Genomic DNA, 13,635 nt, shown 5'->3' on the forward strand with positions numbered 1-13,635 from the left:
ATAGTCAATTCTCGGAAAAAAAAAATAAAAAAAATTTTTAAAAAAATTATAAAAATTTTTTTATAAAAGTTTGGGAACCACTGGTCTACAGTGAAGTCAGTACCGGGAAAGTCAATTCTCGAAAAAAAAAAAAAATTAAAAAAAAAAAAAAAAATGATCTAAAAAAAAATAAAAAAATAAATAAAAATAAAAATTAAAAAAAATTTATCTAAAAAAAAAAAATACAAAAAAAAAATATAAGTTAAGCAAGGGTTTTACCGAAAAGCAGAAAACATGGCAAGGGGTCTACGAGACAAAAAAATTTGGGAACCACTGCTCTAGATCTACATATTTAATATTAGAATCATCATTAGAGTTTGTCTAGTAGAGTCTAGAAAAGAATGTATAGATTACTATAGTCCTAGTATTCTAGATTATTAGTCTAGATCTAACTTAAAATTTTCAATAAATATTCTGGATTTCTTCAGCTTGGTCCATGTCAATCCTATCGTCTTTGCCTTATGGTCTACCGTTCTTCTGTTTTCTTTGCTTTGAAATCTAGATTGACTAGATCTACACAATGTCAATATAATTTCTAGATCTATATATCTAAGACTAATTAGTATGGGCTTAATATTACTGTATTATTTAGTTTAACTACAATTTTTCAGGTCAGCAGCATTACAGTAAGCACTGGTACAGCGTACCGGCACTTTTTTCAATGCAGCGAAAAAGTTACTTTTGTATTTTAAAGTTTATTATTTATTTATTAGTTGTTAAAAGGCAATCCATCACTGAGCTCCGGCACCTATTTCTTTACAAAAAAGCACTGATTACCTGTATATTCTTTAACAATAACGGTTTACTATTCTCAGGAATTAGTCATTCAAAAGATGGTGAGGAAAAGAATGGTCGACAAACCTTGTGTGGTGCCTTAACAGTCCATCAGACTAAGGGATAGATAAAGGTGAATTTAATTTATATTTTGATCTATATAAGTTGATTTACTGGACTAAAAATCTAGATATTGGTAAAACTTTGCTATTCTATTCTAAATCTAGTGTGACATTCCATATTTTTTATTCTGATTTTAGATAGATCTTGATTAGATCTAGATCCCACATGTATAGGACTTAGCACTAGATCTCTAGAAATTATTGTATATGATGCTAGATCTAGAAAATCTAGACTTGATCATAGAAATCTTTAAGAAAAATAATGAACTAACCTAGACAGATCTCTAGAATTACATTGTAAATCATCTTGTTGAATTATCTCCACCACCTTCAGTCAATAGACAACTATGGCTCATACGAGAACAAGAGCCTCTGCGTTGGCATCGACTATTTTCCAATCCTTTCTGTTCAGCTTCATCCATATTAAAATACATTTTAAAGGTTTTTATTACTTAATAGAAAAGATCTAGAATTTTAATAAAAATCTAGTCTATCTAGATCTAAAATTCTAGATCCACCCAATTTTATGTATACAAGTAGTATGGGTGTAGGATTGGCTTAATATAATAGTGAACAAATAGATGCTATCTTACTAGATTTTTCTAAGGCTTTTGACAAAGTTCACCACCATAGTTTGCTTAAAAAATTAAAATATTTCGGCATTAATGGTCCACTGCATCAGTGGATTAAGGACTTTCTGATAGGGAGAGAACAAACTGTAATAATAAATGGCTCTAAATCAACACCGATAATAGTAAACTCAGGTGTACCTCAAGGAACAGTCTTGGGTCCACTACTATTTTTAATTTACATAAATGATTTACCAAATTGCATTACTTCAGGAACAAAAGTCAGATTATTTGCAGACGATTGCATAATATATAGAACAATAAAAACAACACAAGACACAGATATTTTACAAAGAGAATTAGATGAATTACAGAAATGGGAATCAAATTGGAGCATGTCTTTCCACCCAGAAAAATGTCAGTTGTTAAGAGTAACAAAAAAACTAAAACAAATTAATTCCACTTATCTTATTCATGGCAAACCAGTAACACAGACTAAAAACGCAAAATACCTAGGTGTTATAATAAATGAAAAACTGTCATGGAATCCACATATTGATGAAACTACAAAAAAATCAAACAAAGCATTAGGATTTATTAAAAGAAATTTCTATAAATCAAATAAGAACATAAAACTAAAATGTTATTTAAAACTTTGGTTAGGCCAATAATAGAATATGCATCCTCCGTTTGGGACCCCACAACTCAAGAAAACATTAAGAAACTAGAACAGACACAAAATAGAGCAGTGCGATTCATAACAAACGAATATTCACATTTGACTAGAGTAACACCTTTAGTAAAATCACTAAATTTAGAAAGTCTTCAGGACAGAAGGCTCAAAAGTAAAGTAGCAATCATACATAAAACACTGAACCATAATCTTCAAATACAAAAACAAAATTTAATAAAATACTCTGAAAGACACAAAGATAAAGGCACATTCCTCGTCCCATATGCTAGGACAAATTTGTACAAATACTCCTTCTTCCCTAGTGCTATTAGAGCATGGAATGGGTTGCCTGAGCTAGCCAGGAAAACCAGTGACTTGGCAGAATTTAAGTCATTGGTTAATATGCATGACTAAATGTTTGACGCGTAGGACGTAATCATCTTCTTTTTTGAAGTAACGTCTGTATTATATAAGATAAGAAGATAATAGTATTTATCTTGAATCAGTTTGTTAATCTACATTATATGGGTATGATAGTTGTACATCTTCTACTAGATCAAGTTAAATATAGCTATCCTTTTTTAGATGTAATGTGAAATTGTATCTGATAGTATTTTTCATTCTTAGGTAGATCTTGATTACACTGCCTGGTTTTGTGGTTTGCACGAGATGGTTGACACAATGATCTGAAGTTCAAACTGCCATTTTCTACTGTCCGCTGCAAGATCTTGGCTGGAATGTAAAAGGAATGTCCAAAATATTTAAATGACAAACAGGATGGGAACTGATAATGAGGAATGTATGTCCAGTTTTTTTTTGTTTTTTTTTGTGTTTTTTTAATACAGATATGAAAGATGACATTACCCTAACTTAGAGTCATAGGAGTTTCATTAATTTATTTACTCAGATGCTGAAACAGACATCTGGCATATTCCTATAATCAGTATCATGGCCTTTGTATACAACAAAATTGATTGGAACTCCTAGACTAGAAATATAATTCAAGATTTAAATAAGGCACTGGTCATAGTTTTAGAAAGTGTGGCTAGCATTCTGGTAAGATATTTTATTAATAATTAGAAATTAAATTAAATTTTATTTAATGATATTAAATTTCTTTTTTAAGAATTATGGTCCATTTTTTCCCCATTTGTGTACAAAGAAGGAAGACAGAGAGATGGAAAGACATCAAAGAATGGGCAGGTCTGCCAAGAAATGGTTTATCCAGGGCTAAGTACAGAGAGGAATATAGAAGGGCTGTTGACAGATCTTGTGTGGTGCCCCCATGGTTCAACAGACTAATTGATTGGTAATGGTAAGAATTTAATGTATTTTTAAAAAAAAATTGTGTTAATTACATTAAGGGACTAAATCAGTCTTTTTTTATTTCCAGAAAATAATACCAGGGTTATGCTCCTTTGACCATTGAGTTCCAGGATGAAGAATGAAAGACAGAGAGCAATGTGAAGACATGAAAGAATGGGCAGGTCTGCCATGAAATGGTTTATCCAGGGCTAAGTACAGAGAGGAATATAGAAGGGCTGTTGACAGATCTTGTGTGGTGCCCCCATGGTTCAACAGACTGATTGATAGGTAATGGTAAGAATTTAATGTATTTTGTAAAAAAAATGGTGTTAATTACATTAAGGGACTTAATCACTCTTTTTTTAATTTTTACATTCATTTAATGTAATTGTTTTATACAGTAATATATGATTTTTATCTTGGTAAATCATTTAAATATATATCCTGCTAATCAAACCAAAGAATCTTCTCAATACTTATTTAAAAATTTTAATTTTGTCTGCATGTAACAAATGTTTAACGAAAAGAAATGTACACTGTCCAGCATTGATTATTTAAAACTGGGATTCATTCCTTCCTTGTCAAACAAGCCGTTGCCTAAGTGACTTTTTTAAAATAATGATACAAAACCAATTGCTAGAGGATCATCTGAGACAATGTCACCCTAACAAAATAGATAAAGATTTAAAAATTTTCTAGCACTCAAAGATAAAGTTAAGAATAGACCCACACAATCTCACTTCAACATCATATATATATAGAGAAGATGTTGGTTTGTGAGCATCTTACAATATCTCTTTACTTATAGCAAAATATGGAAACATAGGTAAAACATTGATTTTACCAGCCGTTGTAGTTGTGAAAACTGTTTTACACACACCTACATCTGATATTAATAAAAGAATTTCTTTAAACAAAAATACAGTTCAAGGGCACATCGGTGGCATGAGTTATCAAATTAAAAGCTTCTTATGTGATTCTTTGCAAAGGAAATATATACAGTTTGGGATCAGTTTGGAACCAGTGGCGTCACAGGCTCTGATGGGGTGTAGCGCTGTGTGCTGTAAACTGCCTAGGGGTTGCCAGCTCCTTATTTTTCCTCAGGGTTGACCCACGACAGCTTTCCCATGTTTGGGAATAGTTGCAAGGCAGCAGATTTTTAAATTCAGTTTTCCTTCTGCTATGTGGCTAATGAGCTCTTCCTGCTTGAAGCGTACCGGCTAAGGTGCCAGTTACTCGCCTTTGTCCCTTCCCCTTTAGTGAAAACAGTTCGGCGGACACGTGAAAGATACACGAGAAACTCTTTGCGAAAATTTTTACAATGATACTTAAAACAAATTAATTAATTAATATTTATTGTTTGAATGTCTTCTTTATAGAATGTATGAAACATGACATCCATAGGAACAGATGATAAGCCTGGGTAAAAAAACATTTCCAGTGTGTTTGATGATTCCAGCAATACATATTAAATTGGTTAAATTTGAATTTTATCAATAAAAATGAGTTATTATTTAATACTTATATGTATTTTTAAATTGCATTTTACTCTTCAACTCACTAAAATTAGAAATTAGTTTTCAAATAAATTGAAAAAAAAAAGCAATATAAGTTAAGCAGGGGGTCTACCAAAAAGCAGAAAACATGGCAAGGGGTCTACGAAACAAAAAAGTTTGGGAACCACTGGTCTACAGTGAAGTCAGTCCCGCAATAGTGAATTCTCAAAAAAAAAAAAAAAAAAAAATTTAAAACAAAATTTATCTAAAAAAATTTAAAAAAAAAAAAAAAAAAGAAAAAAAAAAATTTACTAAAAAAAAAAAAAAATTAAAAAAAAAAATTTATAAAAAAAAAAAAAAAAAAAAAAAATTTACTGAATGTTTGGGAACCACTGGTCTACAGTGAAATCAGTCCTGGGATAGTGAATTCTCAAAAAAAAAAAAAAATTTAAAACAAAATTTATCTAAAGAAATTACAAAAAAAAATTTATCTAAAAAAAAAAATTGAAAAAAAAAAATTAAAAAAAAATTTTTTTATAAAAAAAACAAGAAAAAAAAAAAAAAAAATTTTACTAAAATTTTGGGAACCACTGGTCTACAGTGAAGTTAGTCCCAAGATAGTCAATTTTCGGAAAAAAAAAAATTAAAAAAATTTTTAAAAAAATTATAAAAATTTTTTTATAAAAGTTTGGGAACCACTGGTCTACAGTGAAGTCAGTACCGGGAAAGTCAATTCTCGAAAAAAAAAAAAAATAAAAAAAAAAAAAAAAAAAATGATCTAAAAAAAAATAAAAAAATAAATAAAAATAAAAATTAAAAAAAATTTATCTAAAAAAAAAAAATACAAAAAAAAAAATATAAGTTAAGCAAGGGTTTTACCGAAAAGCAGAAAACATGACAAGGGGTCTACGAGACAAAAAAAATTGGGAACCACTGCTCTAGATCTACATATTTAATATTAGAATCATCATTAGAGTTTGTCTAGTAGAGTCTAGAAAAGAATGTATAGATTACTATAGTCCTAGTATTCTAGATTATTAGTCTAGATCTAACTTAAAATTTTCAATAAATATTCTGGATTTCTTCAGCTTGGTCCATGTCAATCCTATCGTCTTTGCCTTATGGTCTACCGTTCTTCTGTTTTCTTTGCTTTGAAATCTAGATTGACTAGATCTACACAATGTCAATATAATTTCTAGATCTATATATCTAAGACTAATTAGTATGGGCTTAATATTACTGTATTATTTAGTTTAACTACAATTTTTCAGGTCAGCAGCATTACAGTAAGCACTGGTACAGCGTACCGGCACTTTTTTCAATGCAGCGAAAAAGTTACTTTTGTATTTTAAAGTTTATTATTTATTTATTAGTTGTTAAAAGGCAATCCATCACTGAGCTCTGGCACCTATTTCTTTACAAAAAAGCACTGATTACCTGTATATTCTTTAACAATAACGGTTTACTATTCTCAGGAATTAGTCATTCAAAAGACGGTGAGGAAAAGAATGGTCGACAAACCTTGTGTGGTGCCTTAACAGTCCATCAGACTAAGGGATAGATAAAGGTGAATTTAATTTATATTTTGATCTATATAAGTTGATTTACCGGACTAAAAATCTAGATATTGGTAAAACTTTGCTATTCTATTCTAAATCTAGTGTGACATTCCATATTTTTTATTCTGATTTTAGATAGATCTTGATTAGATCTAGATCCCATATGTATAGGACTTAGCACTAGATCTCTAGAAATTATTGTATATGATGCTAGATCTAGAAAATCTAGACTTGATCATAGAAATCTTCAAGAAAAATAATGAACTAACCTAGACAGATCTCTTGAATTACATTGTAAATCATCTTGTTGAATAATCCCCACCACCTTCAGTCAATAGACAACTATGGCTCATACGAGAACAAGAGCCTCTGCGTTGGCATCGACTATTTTCCAATCCTTTCTGTTCAGCTTCATCCATATTAAAATACATTTTAAAAGTTTTTATTACTTAATAGAAAAGATCTAGAATTTTAATAAAAATCTAGTCTATCTAGATCTAAAATTCTAGATCCACCCAATTTTATGTATACAAGTAGTATGGGTGTAGGATTGGCTTAATATAATAGTGAACAAATAGATGCTATCTTACTAGATTTTTCTAAGGCTTTTGACAAAGTTCACCACCATAGTTTGCTTAAAAAATTAAAATATTTCGGCATTAATGGTCCACTGCATCAGTGGATTAAGGACTTTCTGATAGGGAGAGAACAAACTGTAATAATAAATGGCTCTAAATCAACACCGATAATAGTAAACTCAGGTGTACCTCAAGGAACAGTCTTGGGTCCACTACTATTTTTAATTTACATAAATGATTTACCAAATTGCATTACTTCAGGAACAAAAGTCAGATTATTTGCAGACGATTGCATAATATATAGAACAATAAAAACAACACAAGACACAGATATTTTACAAAGAGAATTAGATGAATTACAGAAATGGGAATCAAATTGGAGCATGTCTTTCCACCCAGAAAAATGTCAGTTGTTAAGAGTAACAAAAAAACTAAAACAAATTAATTCCACTTATCTTATTCATGGCAAACCAGTAACACAGACTAAAAACGCAAAATACCTAGGTGTTATAATAAATGAAAAACTGTCATGGAATCCACATATTGATGAAACTACAAAAAAATCAAACAAAGCATTAGGATTTATTAAAAGAAATTTCTATAAATCAAATAAGAACATAAAACTAAAATGTTATTTAAAACTTTGGTTAGGCCAATAATAGAATATGCATCCTCCGTTTGGGACCCCACAACTCAAGAAAACATTAAGAAACTAGAACAGACACAAAATAGAGCAGTGCGATTCATAACAAACAAATATTCACATTTGACTAGAGTAACACCTTTAGTAAAATCACTAAATTTAGAAAGTCTTCAGGACAGAAGGCTCAAAAGTAAAGTAGCAATCATACATAAAACACTGAACCATAATCTTCAAATACAAAAACAAAATTTAATAAAATACTCTGAAAGACACAAAGATAAAGGCACATTCCTCGTCCCATATGCTAGGACAAATTTGTACAAATACTCCTTCTTCCCTAGTGCTATTAGAGCATGGAATGGGTTGCCTGAGCTAGCCAGGAAAACCAGTGACTTGGCAGAATTTAAGTCATTGGTTAATATGCATGACTAAATGTTTGACGCGTAGGATGTAATCATCTTCTTTTTTGAAGTAACGTCTGTATTATATAAGATAAGAAGATAATAGTATTTATCTTGAATCAGTTTGTTAATCTACATTATATGGGTATGATAGTTGTACATCTTCTACTAGATCAAGTTAAATATAGCTATCCTTTTTTAGATGTAATGTGAAATTGTATCTGATAGTATTTTTCATTCTTAGGTAGATCTTGATTACACTGCCTGGTTTTGTGGTTTGCACGAGACAGTTGACACAATGATCTGAAGTTAAAACTGCCATTTTCTACTGTCCGCTGCAAGATCTTGGCTGGAATGTAAAAGGAATGTCCAAAATATTTAAATGACAAACAGGATGGGAACTGATAATGAGGAATGTATGTCCAGTTTTTTTTGTTTTTTTTTGTGTTTTTTTAATACAGATATGAAAGATGACATTACCCTAACTTAGAGTCATAGGAGTTTCATTAATTTATTTACTCAGATGCTGAAACAGACATCTGGCATATTCCTATAATCAGTATCATGGCCTTTGTATACAACAAAATTGATTGGAACTCCTAGACTAGAAATATAATTCAAGATTTAAATAAGGCACTGGTCATAGTTTTAGAAAGTGTGGCTAGCATTCTGGTAAGATATTTTATTAATAATTAGAAATTAAATTAAATTTTATTTAATGATATTAAATTTCTTTTTTAAGAATTATGGTCCATTTTTTCCCCATTTGTGTACAAAGAAGGAAGACAGAGAGATGGAAAGACATCAAAGAATGGGCAGGTCTGCCAAGAAATGGTTTATCCAGGGCTAAGTACAGAGAGGAATATAGAAGGGCTGTTGACAGATCTTGTGTGGTGCCCCCATGGTTCAACAGACTAATTGATTGGTAATGGTAAGAATTTAATGTAATTTTTAAAAAAAATTGTGTTAATTACATTAAGGGACTAAATCAGTCTTTTTTTATTTCCAGAAAATAATACCAGGGTTATGCTCCATTGACCTTTGAGTTCCAGGATGAAGAATGAAAGACAGAGAGCAATGTAAAGACATGAAAGAATAAGCAGGTCTGCCATGAAATGGTTTATCCAGGGCTAAGTACAGAGAGGAATAAAGAAGGGCTGTTGACAGATCTTGTGTGGGGCCTTCATGGTTCAACAGACTGATTGATAGGTAATGGTAAGAATTTAATGTATTTTGTAAAAAAAATGGTGTTAATTACATTAAGGGACTTAATCACTATTTTTTTTAATTTTTACATTCATTTAATGTAATTGTTTTATACAGTAATATATGATTTTTATCTTGGTAAATCATTTAAATATATATCCTGCTAATCAAACCAAAGAATCTTCTCAATACTTATTTAAAAATTTTAATTTTGTCTGCATGTAACAAATGTTTAATGAAAAGAAATGTACACTGTCCAGCATTGATTATTTAAAACTGGGATTCATTCCTTCCTTGTCAAACAAGCCGTTGCCTAAGTGACTTTTTTAAAATAATGATACGAAACCAATTGCTAGAGGATCATCTGAGACAATGTCACCCTAACAAAATAGATAAAGATTTAAAAATTTTCTAGCACTCAAAGATAAAGTTAAGAATAGACCCACACAATCTCACTTCAACATCATATATATATAGAGAAGATGTTGGTTTGTGAGCATCTTACAATATCTCTTTACTTATAGCAAAATATGGAAACATAGGTAAAACATTGATTTTACCAGCCGTTGTAGTTGTGAAAACTGTTTTACACACACCTACATCTGATATTAATAAAAGAATTTCTTTAAACAAAAATACAGTTCAAGGGCACATCGGTGGCATGAGTTATCAAATTAAAAGCTTCTTATGTGATTCTTTGCAAAGGAAATATATACAGTTTGGGATCAGTTTGGAACCAGTGGCGTCACAGGCTCTGATGGGGTGTAGCGCTGTGTGCTGTAAACTGCCTAGGGGTTGCCAGCTCCTTATTTTTCCTCAGGGTTGACCCACGACAGCTTTCCCATGTTTGGGAATAGTTGCAAGGCAGCAGATTTTTAAATTCAGTTTTCCTTCTGCTATGTGGCTAATGAGCTCTTCCTGCTTGAAGCCTACCGGCTAAGGTGCCAGTTACTCGCCTTCGTCCCTTCCCCTTTAGTGAAAACAGTTCGGCGGACACGTGAAAGATACACGAGAAACTCTTTGCGAAAATTTTTACAATGATACTTAAAACAAATTAATTAATTAATATTTATTGTTTGAATGTCTTCTTTATAGAATGTATGAAACATGACATCCATAGGAACAGATGATAAGCCTGGGTAAAAAAACATTTCCAGTGTGTTTGATGATTCCAGCAATACATATTAAATTGGTTAAATTTGAATTTTATCAATAAAAATGAGTTATTATTTAATACTTATATGTATTTTTAAATTGCATTTTACTCTTCAACTCACTAAAATTAGAAATTAGTTTTCAAATAAATTGAAAAAAAAAAGCAATATAAGTTAAGCAGGGGGTCTACCAAAAAGCAGAAAACATGGCAAGGGGTCTACGAAACAAAAAAATTTGGGAACCACTGGTCTACAGTGAAGTCAGTCCCGCAATAGTGAATTCTCAAAAAAAAAAAAAAAAAAAAATTTAAAACAAAATTTATCTAAAAAAATTTAAAAAAAAAAAAAAAAAGAAAAAAAAAAAAAAATTTACTAAAAAAAAAAAAAAAAATTAAAAAAAAAAATTTTATAAAAAAAAAAAAATTTACTAAAAAAAAAAAAAAAAAAAAAAAAAAAAAAAAAATTAAAAAAAAGAAATTTTATATAACAAAAAAAAAAAAAAAAAAAAAAAAAAAAATTTACTGAATGTTTGGGAACCACTGGTCTACAGTGAAATCAGTCCTGGGATAGTGAATTCTCAAAAAAAAAAAAAAAAATTTAAAACGAAATTTATCTAAAGAAATTACAAAAAAAAATTTATCTAAAAAAAAAAATTGAAAAAAAAAAATTAAAAAAAAATTTAAAAAAAAAAAAAACAACAAAAAAAAAAAAAAAAAAAATTTTACTAAAATTTTGGGAACCACTGGTCTACTGTGAAGTTAGTCCCAAGATAGTCAATTCTCGGAAAAAAAAAATTAAAAAAATTTTTAAAAAAATTATAAAAATTTTTTTATAAAAGTTTGGGAACCACTGGTCTACAGTGAAGTCAGTACCGGGAAAGTCAATTCTCGAAAAAAAAAAATAATTAAAAAAAAAAAAAAAAAATGATCTAAAAAAAAATAAAAAAATAAATAAAAATAAAAATTAAAAAAAATTTATCTAAAAAAAAAAAATACAAAAAAAAAAATATAAGTTAAGCAAGGGTTTTACCGAAAAGCAGAAAACATGGCAAGGGGTCTACGAGACAAAAAAATTTGGGAACCACTGCTCTAGATCTACATATTTAATATTAGAATCATCATTAGAGTTTGTCTAGTAGAGTCTAGAAAAGAATGTATAGATTACTATAGTCCTAGTATTCTAGATTATTAGTCTAGATCTAACTTAAAATTTTCAATAAATATTCTGGATTTCTTCAGCTTGGTCCATGTCAATCCTATCGTCTTTGCCTTATGGTCTACCGTTCTTCTGTTTTCTTTGCTTTGAAATCTAGATTGACTAGATCTACACAATGTCAATATAATTTCTAGATCTATATATCTAAGACTAATTAGTATGGGCTTAATATTACTGTATTATTTAGTTTAACTACAATTTTTCAGGTCAGCAGCATTACAGTAAGCACTGGTACAGCGTACCGGCACTTTTTTCAATGCAGCGAAAAAGTTACTTTTGTATTTTAAAGTTTATTATTTATTTATTAGTTGTTAAAAGGCAATCCATCACTGAGCTCCGGCACCTATTTCTTTACAAAAAAGCACTGATTACCTGTATATTCTTTAACAATAACGGTTTACTATTCTCAGGAATTAGTCATTCAAAAGATGGTGAGGAAAAGAATGGTCGACAAACCTTGTGTGGTGCCTTAACAGTCCATCAGACTAAGGGATAGATAAAGGTGAATTTAATTTATATTTTGATCTATATAAGTTGATTTACTGGACTAAAAATCTAGATATTGGTAAAACTTTGCTATTCTATTCTAAATCTAGTGTGACATTCCATATTTTTTATTCTGATTTTAGATAGATCTTGATTAGATCTAGATCCCATATGTATAGGACTTAGCACTAGATCTCTAGAAATTATTGTATATGATGCTAGATCTAGAAAATCTAGACTTGATCATAGAAATCTTCAAGAAAAATAATGAACTAACCTAGACAGATCTCTTGAATTACATTGTAAATCATCTTGTTGAATTATCTCCACCACCTTCAGTCAATAGACAACTATGGCTCATACGAGAACAAGAGCCTCTGCGTTGGCATCGACTATTTTCCAATCCTTTCTGTTCATCTTCATCCATATTAAAATACATTTTAAAGGTTTTTATTACTTAATAGAAAAGATCTAGAATTTTAATAAGAATCTAGTCTATCTAGATCTAAAATTATAGATCCACCCAATTTTATGTATACAAGTAGTATGGGTGTAGGATTGGCTTAATAGTATTTATTTTGAATCAGTCTTTGTATACAACAAAATTGATTGGAACTCCTAGACTAGAAATATAATTCAAGATTTAAATAAGGCACTGGTCATAGTTTTAGAAAGAGTGGCTAGCATTCTGGTAAGATATTTTATTAATAATTAGAAATTAAATTAAATTTTATTTAATGATTTTAAATTTCTTTTTTAATAATTATTGTCCATTTTATATAGACTAGATTGTCACTAGATCTTGTTAGTCATCTAGACAATCTCATCTTATTTCTAAGTTTACTCAAGACTATGGTCTCTAGCAAAGATTAGAATTTTTTTTAAATTCAGGAATTAAAAGGGCGCCTCAGAGTAACCCACCAAACTTTAATTGGTACCTGACATTAGTTGGGGAAATGTATTTGCATATGGCCATTGTGCTGGTAGTGCTGGCCTTTGGTGATTGGATGCCATAGGCAAGGTGAATTTGGTGGCCCTTAATAAAAAAGAAATTGTGAAAAGTTAAAAATAAGGCTATTTCAATTGTTTGGTTGAAATAATCAATGCTGGCGAGTAACAAAATATTATAATGTCATTTAATTAAGCCCTTAGTTTTCAAATTTTTTTTTTGTAGATCTTGATATATGTATTACATACATTTTAATTTATATATGTTATGGATTTAGTTTATAAAGCAGTTTAATAAATATTCTTTTCTATTTTTTTTCAGCATACTAGCCAAGATTGATACCTCTCCACAAATTAACAAAGACATCAATGAAGCTTTGCTAAAGCTAGTGACAATTTACATGTTTTCTTATGTGGCTTAATTATAATAATGTCAAGAAAGCTAATTAAATAAGAACTATACATTT

General features: G+C 29.7%; 1 long non-coding RNA gene across 1 annotated transcript; it reads left to right on the plus strand.

Annotated features, from left to right (window-relative positions):
• Positions 1-12,863: 12,863 nt before the first annotated feature.
• On the plus strand, positions 12,864-13,635 carry LOC129927382 (uncharacterized). The gene is made up of 2 exons (XR_008778998.1): positions 12,864-12,911; positions 13,491-13,635. It is a non-coding gene; the product is annotated as an uncharacterized LOC129927382 (long non-coding RNA).

This window comes from Biomphalaria glabrata, chromosome 7 (assembly GCF_947242115.1).
Source record: "Biomphalaria glabrata chromosome 7, xgBioGlab47.1, whole genome shotgun sequence".
Taxonomy (NCBI): domain Eukaryota; kingdom Metazoa; phylum Mollusca; class Gastropoda; family Planorbidae; genus Biomphalaria; species Biomphalaria glabrata.